The sequence below is a fragment of the Pongo pygmaeus genome, chromosome 13 (assembly GCF_028885625.2).
Source record: "Pongo pygmaeus isolate AG05252 chromosome 13, NHGRI_mPonPyg2-v2.0_pri, whole genome shotgun sequence".
NCBI classification, from domain to species: domain Eukaryota; kingdom Metazoa; phylum Chordata; class Mammalia; order Primates; family Hominidae; genus Pongo; species Pongo pygmaeus.
The window spans coordinates 55,952,517-55,973,693 of record NC_072386.2 but is presented as its reverse complement, the minus strand read 5'-3'; the positions used below and the strand labels follow the sequence as shown (position 1 = coordinate 55,973,693).

Here is a 21,177-nt window from a genome sequence, read left to right as displayed (position 1 = left end):
CCTTTATCCCTCCTTTTCTTCTTTCCAATATCTATGTTGTGCAAAGCATGGTATATTCCATAGGTCCCATCTTAACTACACGAAAAAATTAATTATTGAACAGGTACTGCTAGAAGCACTGAAAAGAAGAGCATGGAAAGTGACTCAAGGTGAAGGGAGGATATATCATTTCCTTCTGTCTTTTGTCACCATTGTTGAGATGGCAGCTATTACCCATCATATTTGCTAAAGGGGAATAGTGATTACCAAACTCCTCCTGGTTTTAAGGGTGAAGTTAAAGTAAATGGGATAAAATAAAATAAATTAATTATTGAACAGGTACTGCTAGAAGCACTGAAAAGAAGAATGAAAGGATGTGAAAGTCAGTAGTGTTACATATTAGAGAAAATAGATATTAGAGAAAATATGTAACTCTACTGACTTTCACATCCTTTCATTCTAAGTTGAATACTGTGTGTGAATACTGCTATTAATGACATTCCCTTCTATCTGTTGTACCCAAGAGTCTACAAGTCCTTTTTACATATATAATATCTCATATAATCCTCTAAACCTTTGCTTCTCAAATGTGGTCCTCAAACCAGCAGCACTAGCATTTCCTGGGAGTTATTGGAAATGCAGAATCTCAGGCTCCGCTGCAAGCCTCCTGAACCGGATTGCATTACAACAAGGTCTTCAGGTGCTTTGTGCACACATAGAAGTTTGATAATCTCCACTTCAAATCATCCTGAAAAGCAATTAAAAATTCCCTTTCACATTTTACAGATTAAACACACACACAAAAAAAACTCAGTTTCAGAGATGTTTAATTAGCAAGTAGGTAACAGGACGTGGAGTCAAAGGCCAATATTCTTTCCACCACACTATGCCCCCTCTTTGGATGCTACTGGAAAAAAAACTACCGCATACCTCTTTTGGGGTCTGACGTCACCGAGGCCAGTATTTCGTAAGTAGCATTTACACCATAATTATAGCCTGATATTGTCCCCTGGTGGTAAGTAGGCCGATGCTAATCTCTTGCTGGATCATACATTCCTTATATAGGCTATTTTTGCCACCTGTTGCCTAAAAGGCCTCAGGTTAATTACATGAAACAAGTTTCATATTTAGAATATTATCCAATTTTCTGTAATTACTTACCAAAGAACATTTCACTGGTTAACAATTTTTGAGGTTTCCACTGCAAATTTTCTTTCCTAAGCAGACTTTTAAGTGATCTATCTGACCACCTTAAAATGAAAGGGAAAGGCAACTAACGTGTCGCAAGCATTTCTCTGTGTACCAAGCTTGGTGCTTTGTATGTGTTATCTCTTGATCTTTACAGAGACTTATCCATTTTACAGATGTGGAAGTCGAGATTCAAAGATGACAGAGGTAGCAATGCTGGGCATGAAGCTAAAGTGTCATACCATGCTGGCCTCTTCCTAAAAGTAAGTCTTGCCTGAATTAGCACGGAAAGTGACTCAAGGTGAAGGGAGGATATATCGTTTCCTTCTGTCTTTTGTCACTATTGTTGAGATGGCAGCTACTACCCATCATATTTGCTAAAGGGGAAAAGTGACTACCAAACTCCTCCTGGTTTTAAAGGTGAAGTTAAGTAACTGGAATAAAGTAAAAACAGAGAAGAACCAACTAGAAGGATACAAACTGAGTATGCAGAATCACCCAAAAAGGATTAATCAGCAGAGGAATGTTGCTGGCTAATATACTTTGAAAGTTCCATATCAACACCATATACATTGGCTAAAATCCAGACATATAATCTAAGCAAGGCCCTCTAAACTGGTGAGTTTTAAATTCCTTATGTTTAACAGAGAAGCAGCAGGAGGCCGCCTTATTCTTTAAGAAAGAGGAGGAATGAATAGATTCCTCAAGCTGATAGGGCTGAGAAAGGCATCTCCTAGGCTCTTGCATCACTTGTGTTAATATGCAGATCCTCAGAACTGCAGCTTTCTCATGAACATTGTACTGGAAAGTTCTCCTCTGTTACTCTCTGGGAATCTGCAGACAGTTCATGTGGAAGTCTCTCTCCCAGTCTGAAAGAATTAAATAGAATATTATAATTACTCAGAGTTTAATATATGCTACAACTGTTTTTGCTGGCTTGGCGTTTAAAGATGCAAATGTTCCAATCGCTTCTAGAAACATGACATTATAAAAGGGACTACCGTAATTAGGAATAAAAACTGTTCAGTCCTCATTAACCAGAAAAGCAGTTTCTAAACCCAGGGAGGCTGTACTTTTATTCCAAGAAAAATCAGGAAGATGGCGCTGCAAGAGCCTAATAAAGACTTTGGGTCAACTTGTGCTCACTGCAATTGACTAGGATCCATGTGAAATGATTTTTAAAAAGCAATGAACAACAAATACTTCTAACAGAAGAAAACTAATCAGAGAAAAGTGTGAAGAATCATCTTAAGCACACTCTTCTTTAAAGTTTCACTATTATTTTATTCTCGATTGCCCAAATTCATTCAGCCTTAATGCATTGTTAAAGAGCCTGTCCTATTAGCCAAGGATGTTATGGTAACTGGTTGTAAGGCTACTGTTCTCCTGGTTACAACATGTGACTAGAAAAATGCTTTCTTAATTGAGGCTGAGAGTGATAAGTCCCTGATGACTCAAAATAGTTAAGGAGTGTGTATAAAACTGAGCACAGGCTAGTCTTGAAGATGATGGCAGCCTTTACTTTGGTTCTTTAATCTCCGCATCCATTTCTGTCCCGCCAGAACTGTCTACACTGAGGCCTCACTGTGGCATTAGTCACAGTAAGAGCCAAATGTGTTCTAAGCCTGTGCCTTTTTATACCTGTCGAAGGGAATTTGGTCACTGAAATCACAAGTGAGCCATGTTATAAGGTGTTTAACTGTGAGGCAGTCTCCCACAGAGGAGGAAGGCAAGAACATTTGGAAGGAATGTGATTTATTTATGTTTTCTGCATAGGTACTTGTGACGTGTCTGCTTCTGAGAAAAGCAACGTCCGTAGATTGCAGATAGATAGATAGCACATTATCTAGCCCTCATTCTTTCTTTTAGCTGAAGTTCTTATCACCTATGTTTCAAAACCTAATTAAGCGATGGTTCATTCATAGCTAAAGGACACTGGACAGGAACTAGGCTCCAGTCTCTTCTTTGTCAATAACCAGCTCTGTGGCTCTCAGCAAATTAGCTCTCCAGTGGGACTCTGTTGCTTTGTCTTGTAATAATAACAGTTCTATTTATTAAACTTTTTCTCTGCAGGAGGGGCTTTAATAAGCACTTTAACTAGATTATTTCATTTAAACCTCATAATAACCCAATGGGTAGGTTCTATTTTAACCTCCGTTTGGCAGATGAGGGAGTTGAGGCATAGAAAGCTGAAGAGTTTGTCCAAAGTGACACAACTTGGATATGAAACAGCCAGGATTTGGTTACGTTTCTGCCGAACCTACAGACTACATGTTTATCTTATTGCCAGAATACTCCACCCAAGAATTTGTGGGGCAGGGAGATTTTCCTGCCCCACAAATTCTTAATTGTACTTAGAAATGAGTTGGCTTAACTCATGTAGCATGTCTATGCTGCCATATGTAATTTGATTTTTTTAATTTTTTAAACTTTTTCATCTTGTTTTCTCAACCAGAGTAAAATGTCCAGATGAGTTACTGGAAAGACTACTTCCTATAGGATAATGAGTGAGGTTATCTGCCCTTATAAATTCCTTCCTTTATAAATAGAGATAATAGTGCCTGACTTACAGTGTTTTGATGCTTTAAGTACAAAATGGCTATAAGGTGGATAGCAGCACTATGTAAAGAGAATTTGTTTCTAGTATTTTAAAATATCAGCTCTCTCGAGAAAGACTCCTTCTTAAACAATGTATTTGCCAGGTCATGTCGTGTTGTGAGATGCTAAAGTAGACGCGTTGATCATTACTTTGTGGTTTTTTCAATTTAAAAAAGAATTCTTAAACACACTCTTATTTATCTTTGCACTATTAATTAACATAACAGGAAGAACAGTTTAATGGTGAATGTGAAACCTTTATTGAGTACCTAAATTTGTCCTAGATGTTAGCTCATTGAATTTTCACCATTGCTTTATGAGAAAAATGTGAGAAAACCGAGACTCAGAGATGTTAGGTAACTTCCACAGGACATACAGCTTTTTGTTGAGAACTGGCACTGAGTCAGAGCTTTAGCTCTCTCCAGAGACCAGAGTTTCCACCATGTCATACTGAAGATAGGAATATTCTTTAAGATTTTTGTGCTTAAATATCTGTGTGTGTATTGTTCATGTACCATTTTATTAAAATATCCAACTGAATAGCCAACATTTTCATAATAAATATTATGGTGATAAAATATTATAACTTAAAATCATAAAAGTACATATTAGAAAAGACCTTAAAATCAGCAAGCTCAACAAGTGATTCATTGCTTTTCCAGCTGGTGCTTGGACATTGCCTGCAATGTGGAACTCACTGCCTCCGGGACAAACAATTTCATCTTTAACACTTAGAAAGTATTACCACTAGACTGTCCATCAGGGATCTCAAATGTAACACGTTCAATACTTAATTCATAAAGTTGTTTCATAATTTTGTTTATAGTTAATTGAGGAGCTGGGCTTACCAGAAAAGAGCAGGCAGTAATTAGGATAACATTATTCCATCAATAATTAACCACAGATTATATTTTAAACATTCATTTTTATTTTATTACTAAGGCCAAAGGAAGAGGTCAGTAAAAATTGTTACCTTATCTCCTTGGGATTTTCCAAGATCACCTTGTTAGAGCTTAATGCTCCATTTATGTTAGAAGACAATTGCGTCAGTCAGAATTCCAAGCAAAAAGCAGCCGGTACATTCAAAAGGGTTTGAGGCATGCTAATGAAAGGACATTTGCAAAGGTATGGGCAGAGTTCAGGGAAATCAACAGAGTAGTTGTTCACCACTGCAAGCATTTCAAGGATAGCAATGGTGGAGAACCATTAGCAGCTGTAGGCGTGAGAGAGTGAGAAAGGAGCAGGTATCAGAACCCAGGGCAAGTGATGATACAAGATGACACCCCCTCGCCTGCCTCCAGAAAAACTGTGGCCTCGGGAGGAGGCATGCTGCCTGGAAGCTCAACCAGGAGAACAGATACCCTGACCCCACTGTCTCCACCACCCGCAGAGTTCCTGTTGGTGGCTGAGTTCTCACTCCTACTAATTGGAAGACAGAAGACAAGATTCCTTACTAACACAGCCCAGGACACAATACTACATGTCGTCCAATACATTACCTGAGTCTTTTCTCTGCCTACTCCTCTCTGGACAGTTATCCCTACCATACTCTCCCATTTCTATCTCCTAAATCAACAACAGGAAGGCCAACTAATTTGAAAGTAGCCTTAGATCATGAAGGGAAATAATAATCCTACAGCTCTAGGAGGTTTTGCCATGTGACAATGTTAGCATGTATCTCTTGGATTGTACAAATTAGTTCTAAAAGAAATTTTACGACCTTTCTTCCATATTTTTGTATCATAATTAGCAGACCAAACTGGCTGATATGCATGTATAAATTTTATACGCATACCAATGTGTATTAGAGACTATTTAGTGTTCACACATCAAATAAACTTTTTTCTTTTGCTCTGATTCCTTTCTGAGACTTATCTAACTATTCTTTGTTAAAGCCTTTATTAAGCTTTAAACACTGGTAATGTAAGTTCTAATCTCTGAATTACTAGCCTAATTGCTTTATCCCTATCCCCAATATCTTCAAAGCCTTGCCTTTTGGGAATTATGTCTTGACTAAAAGTTCTCTGAGACTAAAATTTTCTGAGCAAGCAGTCTCAGAACCAGATTTTCCAATGGGATCTGTTTACATCATTGAAGATAGGAGGTCTAATAAATAGAATTTATATCAGATAAGCCAGGTACATTGTGAGAAAAAAGGACATCCTTTATTTTATTGTAGAACCCTTGAGATGGAGTTGACACAACTTGAAAGACAAGTTCAAATAAACTTTTGGGCCCATTTTTCTCGAAGGTTGATGTGACAGTCTCTTCATAGGTGTTTTGAGCTTGAGATAGCTTTTTAAATTCATTTAAAACACATATTGGTTTACCCCACTGTGCACATTACAACAGATCTGACAGTGGAACATCAGTCAAAACCGACACACCTTGGTGATAAGAATGACAGATTTTTATGCGCATGAGCAGAATGAGGGCAATGTTTTGTCTTAAAAAACAGCTAAGACATCAGCAAGTTAGGCAGGGAGGTCTTCAGAGTTTCATAATTCTCTAACATGTGTTTATTTTTACCCCTTGATGTTAGCAGTGTGGCAGGTACACTGAGAAATAAGCCTTTTAAAGTCATATACTTTATTCAAGTATTTATTGAACCTCTTCTTTGAGGCAAACATGGCAACAGAGGTGGGACATGAAATTGGAAATAAAACATCATCCCTCTCCTTAAAGAACTGGTGGTTCTTTAAGGAGAACCACCTTTTTGTTGTGGTTCTCCTTAAACTAAGGTTCTCCTTAAACTAAACAAAGTGACACTGTCACTTTGTTGTGACAGTGTCACAACAAAATGAGGGGAACTTCTGGAAGCAGAATGTTGTCAGAGACTCTGTTCCAATGGCGTCTTTTTATTTGTTTAGTGCCATAGCCACTAAGCAGGCAAGGACCCATGAGACAGTAGGTGAGAAGATACTGGGGTTATACATGTGCCATGGGCTTAACAAATCACAACTATTGTGATTACCAATTGGTCCTGTCTCAGAAGTAGTATTACATGCATCTTATTCTCCCATCCTCATGATACTGTGTGGTCCAGATCCTCACTAGTTCTCAGGTTGAGCAGTTGCAACCGACCCCTATCCAGCTTCCTGGTTTAATACTCAAGATTACCTTCTATTTACTCTTCTTAAATCTGTTCTCTGCCAACCCTGGAATAATCTTTGTAAAATGTGAATCTGGTAGTCACATTTCCCTTTTTAAATGGCTTTACAATTTCCCATGTCCACCAAGATAAGGTCCAAACTTGCCAATGAGCTCCACGGTGATCTGATTCCTGTAGACTGCTCCAACACCTTCCCATGGCCTTTCCATGGATCCTGCCATAGTGACCTAAGGATTCACCAAACTCAACTTCTGCTTCATGCTTTAATGCCTCCATGTCTCTGTGCATGGTGTTGGTCTGCCTGGGCCAGACTTTCCCTTTCCTTTTTCAACTCTACTCCTGTTCTAGAGGTCTACTGAAGTTCTCCCCATCTCTATCACCACCTCTCAAAAACACCATTATCTGTTACTGCAAACGCTTCCTAACTTCTACTTCACTCCATATCCACTCTTGCCCCTTCCAGTCCATTCTTGACTACTAGGATAAAGATAACCATTATCCATCCCTACTCCTATCACCCATAGGATAAAGAGCAATATCCTTATCAGGGCCTATGTAGGGGGCCCTACCAGGCCCTGGCTGTCTCTCCAGCCTCATCTCCTCTTTATGCAGCTTGCTCCAACCACAACTACCTTATATTGCATGTCCTTGAATGCCCTTGAATGTCATGTTTCCTCTGCCATAGGTTTTGCACATGCTGATCTGTCTTCTTAGATTGCTTGCCCAGCTCTCCTACCCGTTCCACAGATCTCAGCTCAAAAATTGCTTCGAGATGCAAGCCTTCCCTGAACCTTAGTCTAGACTAAGTTTCTTTACTTTGCATTTTCATAGAAAGTATTTCTTTACTTCATAGAATTCACCTCAGTCTGCAGTTGGTTGATGACTTGGTTAGTGTCTATCTCCATCCCAAAATCAAGTTTCATGAAAGATGAACAGCATCTGTTTTTGTCTATCATTGAATTCCTAGTGTAGCACAGTGCCAGTCACAAAAGGGGCACTCAAAAAAATTTTTAAACAATGGATCAATCAATCCACTAAGGCTCTTGCTCAGTTGCTTCTTTTGAAAAGCCTTGATACCATCATCACCACTATCATCTTATATACCTTCTTTGGAAAAATGTCTATTCAATTTCTTTGCCTATTTTTTAAGTGGGTTGTTTTTGTCTTTTTGTTATTGAGTAGTAAGAGTTCTTTTATATTCTGGATACTAGGCTCTTATCAGATATATGATTTGCAAATATTGTCTCCTATTCTGTGCACTCTCTTTTCACTTTCTTGATAGTGTCCTTTGAAGCATAAATACATTTAATTTTGATGAAGTCCCATTTATTCCTTTTTTCTTTCGTTGCTTGTGCTTTTTGTGTCATACATAAGAAACCATTGCCAAATTCAAGATCATGAAAATTTACCCCTATGTTTTTGATCCATAAAGTTCTTTTGACTTTTAAAATTCTGTAAGATAAGTCAATACTGGTCACCTATTACACACAAAGAACTATTGGGATTTCAGGGGAAACTGGATATTGGAGACTCAAGCATCAGAATGGACAAGGCATCATTTTAGTATTAGAATCAGGTCCCAAGATGGAAACTTCAGAAGTGCCAGGATATGGAGGATGTGATTGAGTTATATGTAGACAAAGAGATTTGGGATAGAAGTCTTTAAATATAGAGTCCAAGGTAGCTTAACAGACCTCTAATTAAAACAATTAAAGCAAAATTCCAAAACACATAAAGGCAAATAATAAGCTCCGAAGAAAACTGGAAAAAGTCTGACAAATTCCAAGCCTTGCTTGAACTAAAGAACACAATGCTATTTGTGTAGAGGGAAAATGTTAACAAATGCTACATAAAGTTGTGGCCTAAATATAGAAAAAGCCATCCTAGATAGTGCAGGAAAAGGAAAAAACTTAGTTTCTAATTTAGCTCTAAGCAAGATAAGAGAAAGACTTGCCTGATACATAGTAAATGCTAAGTGAAGAGTTTGTTGGATGTAAAATAAAATTCCTGAAAGAATAATGGAATATCCTGTGCAGAGTAAATGCTCAGTCATGTATTTGTTGAATAAAAAATAAAACTCATAGAAAATAAGTGAATTTGATGTGATCAGTGTAAACGCTCCTCCATTGAGAAATGACATTTCAAAGTAAATTGTTAATCAAGAATAAGTAAATAACCACATTTCAGAGAGTAGCATCTCTGAAAAGAAACAAAAAGAAAAGAAGGAAGCAAGCAAGCAAGTAACTAACCTACTTACGAGTCTATAGGCACAATGTTAGGCAAAAAAAAAAAAACTGTCTTGTGAAAGATAAATTATTCAGACCACACAGATATAGCCATTTACTACAGGAGGAGGAAAAAACAAAATCATAATAATAGTCTAGTGTTATTCTTATTTAATTATGTTAACTTAGAATAAACATACTATTTCCTTCTCTCTTCCCTTCTCTCCTGTACTCTCCTACTGGCTCCTTTCCACACCTTTTCTATCTTCCTTTTGTGTTCTAAAGAATCTTTTAGCAATAACAGGACAAGGATAAAGATATGGGAGTGATATTGTTTATTACCTGTGAAGAGTAGTTTATACTACTGTTAATAATAGTGTATATATACCAGGTTTCTGTTTTGTTGAATTAATTAAGGCCGAGAAGTCAAATAATAACCCCTTAAAACATTCTGTATCATGACCTTGGTGGTGGTTTCAATACTCCATAGATTTGTCAGAACTCATCACATTTTACACTTAAGTATATATTATACCTCAATAAAGCTGACAGAAAGGAAATAGAAAGGTCAACCATAAGCAGTTGAATTGTGCAGGGAGAAGTGGCCTACTGCCCTCCAGCTGGAGAAGTGTTACCAAGCCTAGACGGTCCTGCAGGATGGCATTTACCATGGAAAAAGTGGAGAGATGTTATTAACAAGCACATCACAGAATTCAAGTAGATTTTACAGTCTCTGATTTGGTCTTGGAAACCAAGTCATGTGCCTTAGCACAAAAATGAAAACGGCAGTTACAACCAAAATTCAAGGGATTTTGAAAATTATGAGCATAGGATCAACATGGTGAATGACAGAAATTTGACATTTAGCTGTCTGCTTAAAAACATTCCAGTTTTTAACAAAGATCAGTAATATAAAAATGGTAGATGATACCATCTCATACCCATTAGAATGGCTACTATCAATTAAAAAAATAAAAACCAGAAACCAGAAAATAACAAGTGCTGAAAGGATGTGGTGAAATTGGGAACCCTTGTGTGCTGGAGGTAGGAATATATAGTGGTATGATCATTATGAAAAACAGTATGGCAGTTCCTCAAAACATTGAAAATAGAATTATGATATGATCCAGAGATTTCACTTCCAGGTTTATACCCAAAAGAATTGATAGCAGGAACCAGAACAGATATCTGTAAACCTGTGTTCACAGCAGCAGCATTATGTGCAATTGCCAAAAAATGAAAGCAACCCAAGTATTTATTAACAGATGAAGAGGAAAGCACAAGGTTGTATATACATAAAATGGAATGTTATTCAGCCTTAAAAAGGAAGAAAATCCTGTCATATGCTACAATATGCAAGAAACTTGAGGGGATAATGCTCAGTGAAATAATCCACTCACAGAAAGACAAATACTCTATGATTCCACTTATGTGACATACCTAGAGCAGTCAAAATCACTGAGACAGAAAATGGAAAGGTGATTGCCAGGGTTGTTGTAGGGGAGGGGGAGACATGGGAGGGAGAAGATTGGAAGAGACTTCTGTTTTCTCTAGAGAGGGAGGATTCAAGCAGGTGGCTTGCATGGGATTGTAGACTCAACTTTTCAATGTCTCTTCCATTCTTCCAATGATAAAAGGAGGCACTTGGTAATTAAAAGACTCCCTAGCTGTTGAACGGAAGTAACAAATAGCAACATGAGGAAAGGAACAACAAAGAAAGTGGCTTAGAACGGCAGGAAGTTCACAAAAGCAAAGTTACAAACCATTTTATAAGTGGGAGAAGGAAATGGTGAATTCAAAAGTTGTAAAACAAAGGAGTGACAAAACATCTGAGCAAGGAGCAAGATATTCTACAGAAACGTGCTGGGGTCTGGGGTTTTTAGCTGGTGAACAGAGCTATTGACTGGCCAACATTTTATTGAAAAACACCATGTTTTCCATAGGTATCCAATGTTTATTGCCTAAGTGTTAGTTCTGAGGATACACCCAGCAAATTATAATATTCATAAGCAGATATTTTGTAAGTGGAAGTCATGGATATGCCCACAGAAACCAAAAAGCAGAAAGTCACATTGTCCAGATTAATATATTTTGAGATTCTTTTTAATGAAAATTCTTACTTATTTTGTGTCAGAAGAACACCAGAGAATACAATTATTTTGAAAAGAGGCTAGGTGGAGTACAATTCATAGTCTTCCTCAAAATGGGGAAAAAAGTAATTGTATCCAAACAAATTTTTATATCTAGTTATTTGAGGTAGTACTTAAGTCTTTCCTAAAATGATTATTCAGGGAAAATTATTCAGTTGGGATTATTCTTACTTTCTATAACTCCTTTTTTTTTTTTCCTGGTATGTGGCTTTAAGCCAGTCCTCTGATTCTTAGAATGCTCCAAAAAAAAAAAAAAAATGAATTAAGGAAAAGGAAAGAAAATTCAAATAAGTCAATGGGGCTGCTTGGCAGTAGTGAACACAAAGCATGTGATTAGGAAGGGGCTGAAATGAACTAAAAGCAAGGCAACTGCTTTTTTCAATAATACTATTTCTATCCTCCATTTCCATACAAGAAAGCAAGCTAAAATGGTATAACGAAAATAGTGAATATTTATCAGACTAAGTGTATCATGTGCCAAGGCCAGTCCTAAGTGCTTTGTATGTACAAACTCATGTAATATTCACAGCAACCCTGTAAGGAAGATATCCGTAAGACCAATTGTTACACTTTCAGAAATTTTGTGAGCCTGTTGGTAGCTTGAAATCAGCCATTGTGGCAGTACTTACATCATGGAAATTAAAATATGCTACAAATCAGAGACTTTAGGGTGAGAGCCGTTTGTTAAACATCTTCCAGAACAAAACTGCTATTGCCTTCGTTCACAGATGGGTAAACTGGGGCACAGAAAAATTGAGTGATTTGCCCATAATCATGCAACTAGTAGTTGGTGGAGTTGAAATTTTATCCTAGGCAACACCACCTGGGAGCCCAAGCTTTCAGTCATCATGTTACACTGCTTATGATATGACTAAAATGCATTGGCTAGATTTACAAAGCCTGGGTCCCAATTTGGACTTGTCTGCTACTCACTGTTAAAGCTGTCTGAGTCTCAAGACATTTCATAATAGAATGCTTCACATTTATCTCTGCTATATCATAAATAAAATATATTATGTGAAAATGCAAAATAAGCCTTGATTCTTTTCATTCCTTTCTTTCTTTCCTTTTCCTTTCTTCTTCTTTCTCCTTCCCTTCCCTTCTCTTTTCCTTCCCTCCCTCCCTCTCTCCTACCCTCCCTCTTTTCTTTCCCTCTTTTCTTTCCTTTTTTCTCCTTCCTTCCTTCCTTCCTCCCTTCCTCCCTCCCTCGTTTCCTCCCTCCCTTCCTCCCTCCCTCCCTTCCTCCCTCCCTTCCTCCCTCCCTTCCTCCCTCCCTTCCTCCTTTCCTCCCTTCCTCTTTTCCTTCCTTCCAACACTGATGATGTCTATGATATTGAGTAGGATGTATGTGAATCTTGCGGGACTTTTGGCAGCATTTAAGGAGGACTGGAGTGAATTTTCTCCTTAATGCTTTCTCATTATCATAGAAAGCAGAACAGCTGTGCTGACAATGGGCACCATCATCATCATTAATAAATATTCATTGAGTGCGCCCTTTGTCCTGAACTCTGAGGACATATTAAGTTAGAAGATAACCGTCTTGGAGCTTTTCAAGCGGAGTGTTCTCTTCTCTTTCTGCCTCTAGCTGCATCTCTACCAACAGTTGGATCTCCATCGCTCTGAGAATCATTATGGTTTCAGGTTTCACCAGGAGACTCTGGTCTCTGGGCTTCATTAATTACCTCTTGGTTTCTCAAAGCCTAGAGGGGATAACTGACATCTTACTGTGGCTACTCAATTCTTTATTTAAGTTCTCAGCTCTTTATCATCTATGTAACCAATTCCCTGAATTAAATTCCTTCTGTTTTCCTGGTTGGACCCTGACTGATACAATTCACTGTATAAGTATGTGTATAACAGGTCATGATACATAATACATTTCTAACTTTGAGCAGTTAATAAAAGTTTGCACATTAGCATGCAATGGATGGTGCTGAGCCCATTTCTTTAGTTGATCACTGATGGCTATCACTGAGTTGCAGAACATGATCTTGGAGACATTTTTCTTCTTTTAAGGGAAACTGTTATATAGTAAGTGGTTTACTGACTGGGAATGTGGACGCCACCATTCTAATCTCAGTGGGTGATCTTGGGTAATCCATTCAAACATGTGTTCCAGTGTATTATGTTTACTTTATGCATGGAACCAGAGGTTCTGAGATTGATATGCATTTTTTAAACCAGTGGTTATTATAAGAACTTTCAATGGTACCGTTTTAAGTAAGACTGATATATAGTCTGTAATAGCTTAAAGACCAGTGATGATAGCATTTGAAGGCTGTTTAAAAGAATAGTCATTTATTTAGAACATTAAATTATGCTTTCACTATTATTTTCCTCAATTAGTAAGTAGTTATTTATTATGTTAGCATTAGAAATAATAGCTCAACATTCTGGTCTTAAGTTCTTGGGAACATAATTGACATTGATATGGGCCAAGAGAACTGCAGAATATTAGGTAACTGTGGCTACAGGTAATGTCAGTTGATAAATGTTATCATAAAATCCACCCCTGATAAGTGGATATATTTTTAAAGTATTTTAATAAAATATAGGTAAAGGGTGAGGTCAACCTCTTTAAGATTCAAATATACCCTCAAACCCTAAGTCCTAAGTATTAAACAACCACCAAAAGGTTGTATATTGTGATGTTTTTAATCTGGTCAGAGAATTCCTTGTTTTCCCCCATATTTAAGGAAAGTCTACTATTGAAAGGTACCAAATAGTCTTCTTAATAATAAAATTTCAACAGGTATCACAATGTCTCTGGTAAGATAAGCAATTGAATATGCACAGTTCCAGATCCAGTGTGAGCTTTTCCTTTATGCCCAACACTCACTGAAGTCAGTGACTGTTCAGTTGAGTTTATCTGGAGAGGAGATAAAAGTTTCCTGCCCAGCATTAAACCTTGCCCCATGCAGAATCCAGATGTTTGCAACCCTTTCCTGAAACTTCTTATATTTGTTTTATATATTCATCACTTTCTGGCTGGTAACACCATTGAAAACTAAAATGAAGTCATACCATTGTGGAATGTATTTTGTCCCTACCTGTAGAGAAACTAACTTTATTTTTCTCCAAAGCAGAATATTTATTTTGGGTTTTTAAAGAGTCATCTAATGTAATTTCAATAGTTGTATCTGCTTTGATATATTCCTGGCTTATTTTCTACTCATCTCTTGAATTTACATAGAACTTCAAGTGTAGAAAACAGGATTGAAAAAAGACAATAGTGAATTGTGCTTTTGTGTACTGAACTTGAAGTAAGAATCTGGTGGGTGACATAACATAAGCCAAGCTGGAAAAGGGTCACACACCAACAAAAAGCAATGAATAGTAACTGAAAAGATAAGCCCAATAACAGCTGAAGGTGGTCAAAAAGTAAAATACTGTAATAAAATATCATATAACAGCATGGGAGATGAATACATGGATTTAGCTGAGGGGCTTAGAGGTAAGCTACAGTGTTACATTGGTACCAAAGCACATTATCCATCAGGGAAGCACAGCACAGAACAAAGGGCAGCAGGTACAATGGCCAAACAAAAGTGAAAATATCTGAACAATTTACGACAGAAAATTTGAGAACCTGAATTCATCTTCTGATTCCTCATGTATAACTGCCCAAAAATGTGTCAAAACCTCAAAGACATATTGATGACAACACAAAAAATTCTTTCTAGTCTAGTCAACAATATATAATGCAGTATTGTTGAGGAAATGCTTTAGAATAAACTTATCCTCAGAAAGCCCGTCTCTGGAGACAAATGTAGTCCTTCTTTGGGCAGTTAGAATGCATTTGGTTTACCTAAAGAAACACTGAATTAGGATTTTAAAGGGTAGATATGTTTGGATATATAAAATGTGCACACATAGTTTTATAAAAGTTATGGAGAGGATTAATTTCTTATCAGAAAATTATCCTAGGTTATTGAGGCTGCTGATACCTCTGGGTCAATGATTCTTACCCCTTTCCGGGAAGATCCCCTTGAGAATCTGATGAAATGTACAGACTCTGTCTGCAGAAAGCATACATTAACATGATCCTAGAATTTTGAACACAGTTGCAGGGGATTCTTAGATGTTCCAAAGATCATTTGTATTCCACCCCCATCAACCCTCCATCATGGATTAAGAACCCTGTACTGATGACAAATTTTGGGGTAGTTTTTACATGAGCAACACAGATTACTCTGAGTCTGGAGTTCTACCAAGCTCAGTTAAGAATTCTGACTTCATCATTTAGTCATCTCCAAGTTGTTTAATCACATCCTCCTTACAGTTAAAAAGCAAAAAAAAAAAAAAGAGCATGATTTATGTATATTTATTCATAACACATGTATTCATTAGTAATATATTATGTGCATTATAAAACATACACAGAATAAAAATTGTAAAAGAATAAGATGAATAGAAAATTTCCAATTATCTTGCTAATCATGCTATCATACCATCAATAGTATCTCAAGGAAAAATACATGCTTAGATCAGAATTAATCATTCATGAAAGTTAATATAAATCCAAATCCTGGAAAACTGTGAATGTTTTTGACCTATTTCTTTTTTTATTTTTATTTTTTATTTTTTATTTTTTTTTTATTTTATTACTATTATACTTTCAGTTTTAGGGTACATGTGCGCAATGTGCAGGTTAGTTACGTATGTATACATGTGCCATGCTGGTGTGCTGCACCCATTAACTCGTCATTTAGCATTAGGTGTATCTCCTAATGCTATCCCTCCCTCCTCCCCCCACCCCACAACTGTCCCCAGAGTGTGATGTTCCCCTTCCTGTGTCCATGTGTTCTCATTGTTCAATCCCACCTATGAGTGAGAATATGCGGTGTTTGGTTTTTTGTCCTTGCGATAGTTTACTGAGAATGATGATTTCCAATTTCATCCATGTCCCTACAAAGGACATGAACTCATCATTTTTTATGGCTGCATAGTATTCCATGGTGTATATGTGCCACATTTGCTTAATCCAGTCTATCGTTGTTGGACATTTGGGTTGGTTCCAAGTCTTTGCTATTGTGAATAGTGCCGCAATAAACATGCGTGTGCATGTGTCTTTGTAGCAGCATGATTTATAGTCCTTTGGGTATATACCCAGTAATGGGATGGCTGGGTCAAATGGTATTCCTACTTCTAGATCCCTGAGGAATCGCCACACTGACTTCCACAGTGGTTGAACTAGTTTACAGTCCCACCAACAGTGTAAAAGTGTTCCTATTTCTCCACATCCTCTCCAGCACCTGTTGTTTCCTGACTTTTTAATGATTGCCATTCTAACTGGTGTGAGATGGTATCTCATTGTGGTTTTGATTTGCATTTCTCTGATGGCCAGTGATGGTGAGCATTTTTTCACGTGTTTTTTGGCTGCATAAATGTCTTCTTTTGAGAAGTGTCTGTTCATGTCCTTTGCCCACTTTTTGATGGGGTTGTTTGTTTTTTTCTTGTAAATTTGTTTGAGTTCATTGTAGATTCTGGATATTAGCCCTTTGTCAGATGAGTAGGTTGTGAAAATTTTCTCCCATTTTGTAGGTTGCCTGTTCACTCTGATGGTAGTTTCTTTTGCTGTGCAGAAGCTCTTTAGTTTAATTAGATCCCATTTGTCAATTTTGGCTTTTGTTGCCATTGCTTTTGGTGTTTTAGACATGAAATCCTTGCCCATGCCTATATCCTGAATGGTAATGCCTAGGTTTTCTTCTAGGGTTTTTATGGTTTTAGGTCTAACATTTAAGTCTTTAATCCATCTTGAATTAATTTTTGTATAAGGTGTAAGGAAGGGATCCACTTTCAGCTTTCTCCATATGGCTAGCCAGTTTTCCCAGCACCATTTATTAAATAGGGAATCCTTTCCCCATTTCTTGTTTTTCTCAGGTTTGTCAAAGATCAGATAGTTGTAGATATGCGGCGTTATTTCTGAGGGCTCTGTTCTGTTCCATTGATCTATATCTCTGTTTTGGTACCAGTACCATGCTGTTTTGGTTACTGTAGCCTTGTAGTATAGTTTGAAGTCAGGTAGTGTGATGCCTGCAGCTTTGTTCTTTTGGCTTAGGATTGACTTGGTGATGCAGGCTCTTTTTTGGTTCCATATGAACTTTAAAGTAGTTTTTTCCAATTCTGTGAAGAAAGTCATTGATAGCTTGATGAGGATGGCATTGAATCTATAAATTACCTTGGGCAGTATGGCCATTTTCATGTTATTGATTCTTCCTACCCATGAGCATGGAATGTTCTTCCATTTGTTTGCATCCTCTTTTCTTTCATTGAGCAGTCGTTTGTAGTTCTCCTTGAAGAGGTCCTTCACGTCCCTTGTAAGTTGGATTCCTAGGTATTTTATTCTCTTTGAAGCAATTGTGAATGGGAGTTCACTCATGATTTGGCTCTCTGTTTGTCTCTTATTGGTGATAAGAATGCTTGTGATTTTTGTACATTGATTTTGTATCCTGAGACTTTGCTGAATTTGCTTATCAGCTTAAGGAGATTTGGGGCTGAGACAATGGGGTTTTCTAGATATACAATCATGTCATCTGCAAACAGGGACAATTTGACTTCCTCTTTTCCTAATTGAATACTCTTTATTTCTTTCTCCTGCCTGATTGCCCTGGCCAGAACTTCCAACACTGTGTTGAATAGGAGTGGTGAGAGAGGGCATCCCTGTCTTGTGCCCGTTTTCAAAGGGAATGCTTCCAGTTTTTGCCCATTCAGTATGATATTGGCTGTGGGTTTGTCATAGATAGCTCTTATTATTTTGAGATACTTCCCGTCAATACCTAATTTATTGAGAGTTTTTAGCATGAAGGGTTGTTGAATTTTGTCAAAGGCCTTTTCTGCGTCTATTGAGGTAACCATGTGGTTTTTGTCTTTGGTTCTGTTTATATGCTGGATTACATTTATTGATTTGCGTATATTGAACCAGCCTTGCATCCCAGGGATGAAGCCCACTTGATCAGGGTGGATAAGCTTTTTGATGTGCTGCTGGATTCGGTTTGCCAGTATTTTATTGAGGATTTTTGCATCAAGTTCATGAAGGATATTGGTCTAAAATTCTTTTTTTTGGTTGTGTCTCTGCCCGGCGTTGGTATCAGGATGATACTGGCCTCATAAAATTAGTTAGGGAGGATTTCCTCTTTTTCTATTGATTGATAGTTTCAGAAGGAATGGTACCAGTTCCTCCTTGTACCTCTGGTAGAATTCGGCTGTGAATCCATCTGGTCCTGGACTCTTTTTGGTTGGTAAGCTATTGATTATTGCCACAATTTCAGAGCCTGTTATTGGTCTATTCAGAGATTCAACTTCTTCCTGGTTTAGTCTTGGGAGAGTGTATGTGTCGAGGAATTTATCCATTTCTTCTAGATTTTTTAGTTTATTTGCGTAGAGGTGTTTGTAGTATTCTCTGATGGTAGTTTGTGTTTCTGTGGGATCGGTGATATCCCCTTTATCATTTTTTATTGCGTCTATTTGATTCTTCTCTCTTTTCTTCTTTATTAGTGTTGCTAGCGGTCTATCAATTTTGTTGATCCTTTGAAAAAACCAGCTCCTGGATTCATTAATTTTTTGAAGGGTTTTTTGTGTCTCTATTTCCTTCAGTTCTGCTCTGATTTTAGTTATTTCTTGCCTTCTGCTAGCTTTTGAATGTGTTTGCTCTTGCTTTTCTAGTTCTTTTAATTGTGATGTTAGGGTGTCAATTTTGGATCTTTCCTGCTTTCTCTTGTGGGCATTTAGTGCTATAAATTTCCCTCTACACACTGCTTTAACTGTGTCCCAGAGATTCTGGTATGTTGTGTCTTTGTTCTCGTCGGTTTCAAAGAACATCTTTATTTCTGCCTCCATTTCGTTATGTACCCAGTAGTCATTCAGGAGCAGGTTGTTCAGTTTCCATGTAGTTGAGTGGTTTTGAGTGAGTCTTTTTTTTCTTTTCTTTTTTTTGGTGAGATGGAGATTTACTCTTGTTGCCCAGGCTGGAGTGCAATGGCGTGAGCTTGGCTCACTGCATCCTCTGCCTCCCAGGTTCAAGCGATTCTCCTGCCTCAGCCTCCTGAGTAGCTGGGATTACAGACATGTGTCACCATGCCCGGCTAATTTTGTATTTTTAGTAGAGACGGGGTTTCACCGTGTTGCCCAGGCTGATCTCAAACTCCTGACCTCAGGTAATCCGCCGGCCTCGGCCTCCCAAAGTGCTGGGATTATAGGCGTGAGCCACAGCACCCGGCCTGACCTATTTCTTGTTAGATCTAATTAGGCTGTCATTGTTTTACTCCTCGATTTGGCTGGAAAAGAGTTCTTAGAGGTTAAACTGGCAAATTTGACCCTGATTTGCACCTGTGCTTATATTATTGATATTATCTCAATCTTCTGTTTCTTCACAGAAATTGTTTTTTAAGCCACGTGCTCCCCAAATAAGAGAGTTGATTTGTTAAAACTAGATGATATAGGCGGGGCGCGGTGGCTCACGCCTGTAATTCCAGCACTTTGGGAGGCTGAGGTGGGCGGATCACGAGGTCAGGAGATCGAGACCATCCTGGCTAACACGGTGAAACCCCGTCTCTACTAAAAAATACAAAAAATTAGCCAGGCGTGGTGGCGGGCGCCTGTAGTCCCAGGTCCTTGGGAGGCTGAGGCAGGAGAATGGCATGAACCCAGGAGGCGGAGCTTGCAGTGAGCCGAGATCATGCCACTGCACTCCAGCCTAGGCAACAGAGATCTGTCTCAAAAAACAAAAACAAAAACAAAGACAAACAAACAAACAAAAACTAGATGATATAATCTTATGAATTTATTTAACGTGGAACCTGCAAACTTAAGGCAATATCAATGCTTAAAGAGATGTCAATGACAATGAAAGAACCAGAAGGTGCCAGTATCACCCCTCTGCCTGTGGCGCTTTTTGTTTTTCAGTACTCTTCAGCTACACTACATGACACGTGACCAGTTTACTTAGGGACCATGTAAAACACTCTAGGGTCAAGGGTCAATGAGTATAATAAATATACATAAAGCTCTTTTTTGTCCTTGCATCATTACTTTTTTCAATTATTAAAGAAAAAAGAAACAATTTCTTCTGTTCTTCCTATATCACAATAAATTGTCTTGGTCACTCCACTTTGGAGATCCCTGCCTTAGGCAAATTATTTCCTGATTCTCAGTTTCCTCACCTGTAAAATGGAGATGAAGTCATAGATCTCATAGGGTTAAATGGATTATACAACGTAAGTACAATTCTCTGTACAACTTCAGGAACGTAATTTAAAAGAGAAATAAAAAGGAGCTGCAATTATAATTATTACTACTGTATTAAACAATTGCCATGTATGCATTCATGTTACTCCTAGCCTAATTTAAAAATAAACAAAACCTCTTGTCAGTGCTCTTTCTATGACTACAAGAGCTGTAGCTTCTCCTCATCTTCCCACATCCCCCCTTCCCAAAACAAAACAAAACAAAACCCAAAAACTTTTCCAAGCCTTTTCAAGCCTTGGCAGATAATGTAAAGATTCGCAACACTTATTGATGTTGTTCATTAACATGATAATTACTAATAGTGAAGACCTGCTAAATTTTCTAAGTCAGGTAATTTTATTATCTATCTCTCATCCTTTCCTTCAACAAAGTTTGTTTTTCTGTCTTTTTTTTTTTTTTAATACAATGTGCTAGGTATGAGGCTAATTGCTGAGGTTTCAAAGATGAATTGAAACACCCTCCAGGCACTAACCATCTAGAGGACAACACCAAACAAATAATTGCATCAAAGTGATAAGTGCTATAATGGAGGCGCACACTGGTTGCTATGGGAGCAGAGTAGGACAAGCAGCTTCCTCTGCCAGGGGAGAACAGGGAAGCCCACTAGAAGGATTCTGGGTCATAGTTGAGTCTTGAGGATGTGGGTTGAGGACCTGCACTTCAGTCAGAGGGGAGAATG

General features: G+C 37.8%; 1 protein-coding gene across 1 annotated transcript in view; it reads left to right on the top strand.

Moving 5' to 3' along the window:
- SMARCA2 (SWI/SNF related, matrix associated, actin dependent regulator of chromatin, subfamily a, member 2) overlaps positions 1–21,177 on the top strand; it is a 215,994-nt gene that overhangs the window by 13,134 nt on the left and 181,683 nt on the right. The window contains exon 2 of the mRNA XM_054502676.2: positions 1,344–1,430. The gene's annotated coding sequence lies outside the window, so the exon portion shown is untranslated. The remainder of the gene's footprint in view (positions 1–1,343; positions 1,431–21,177) is intronic.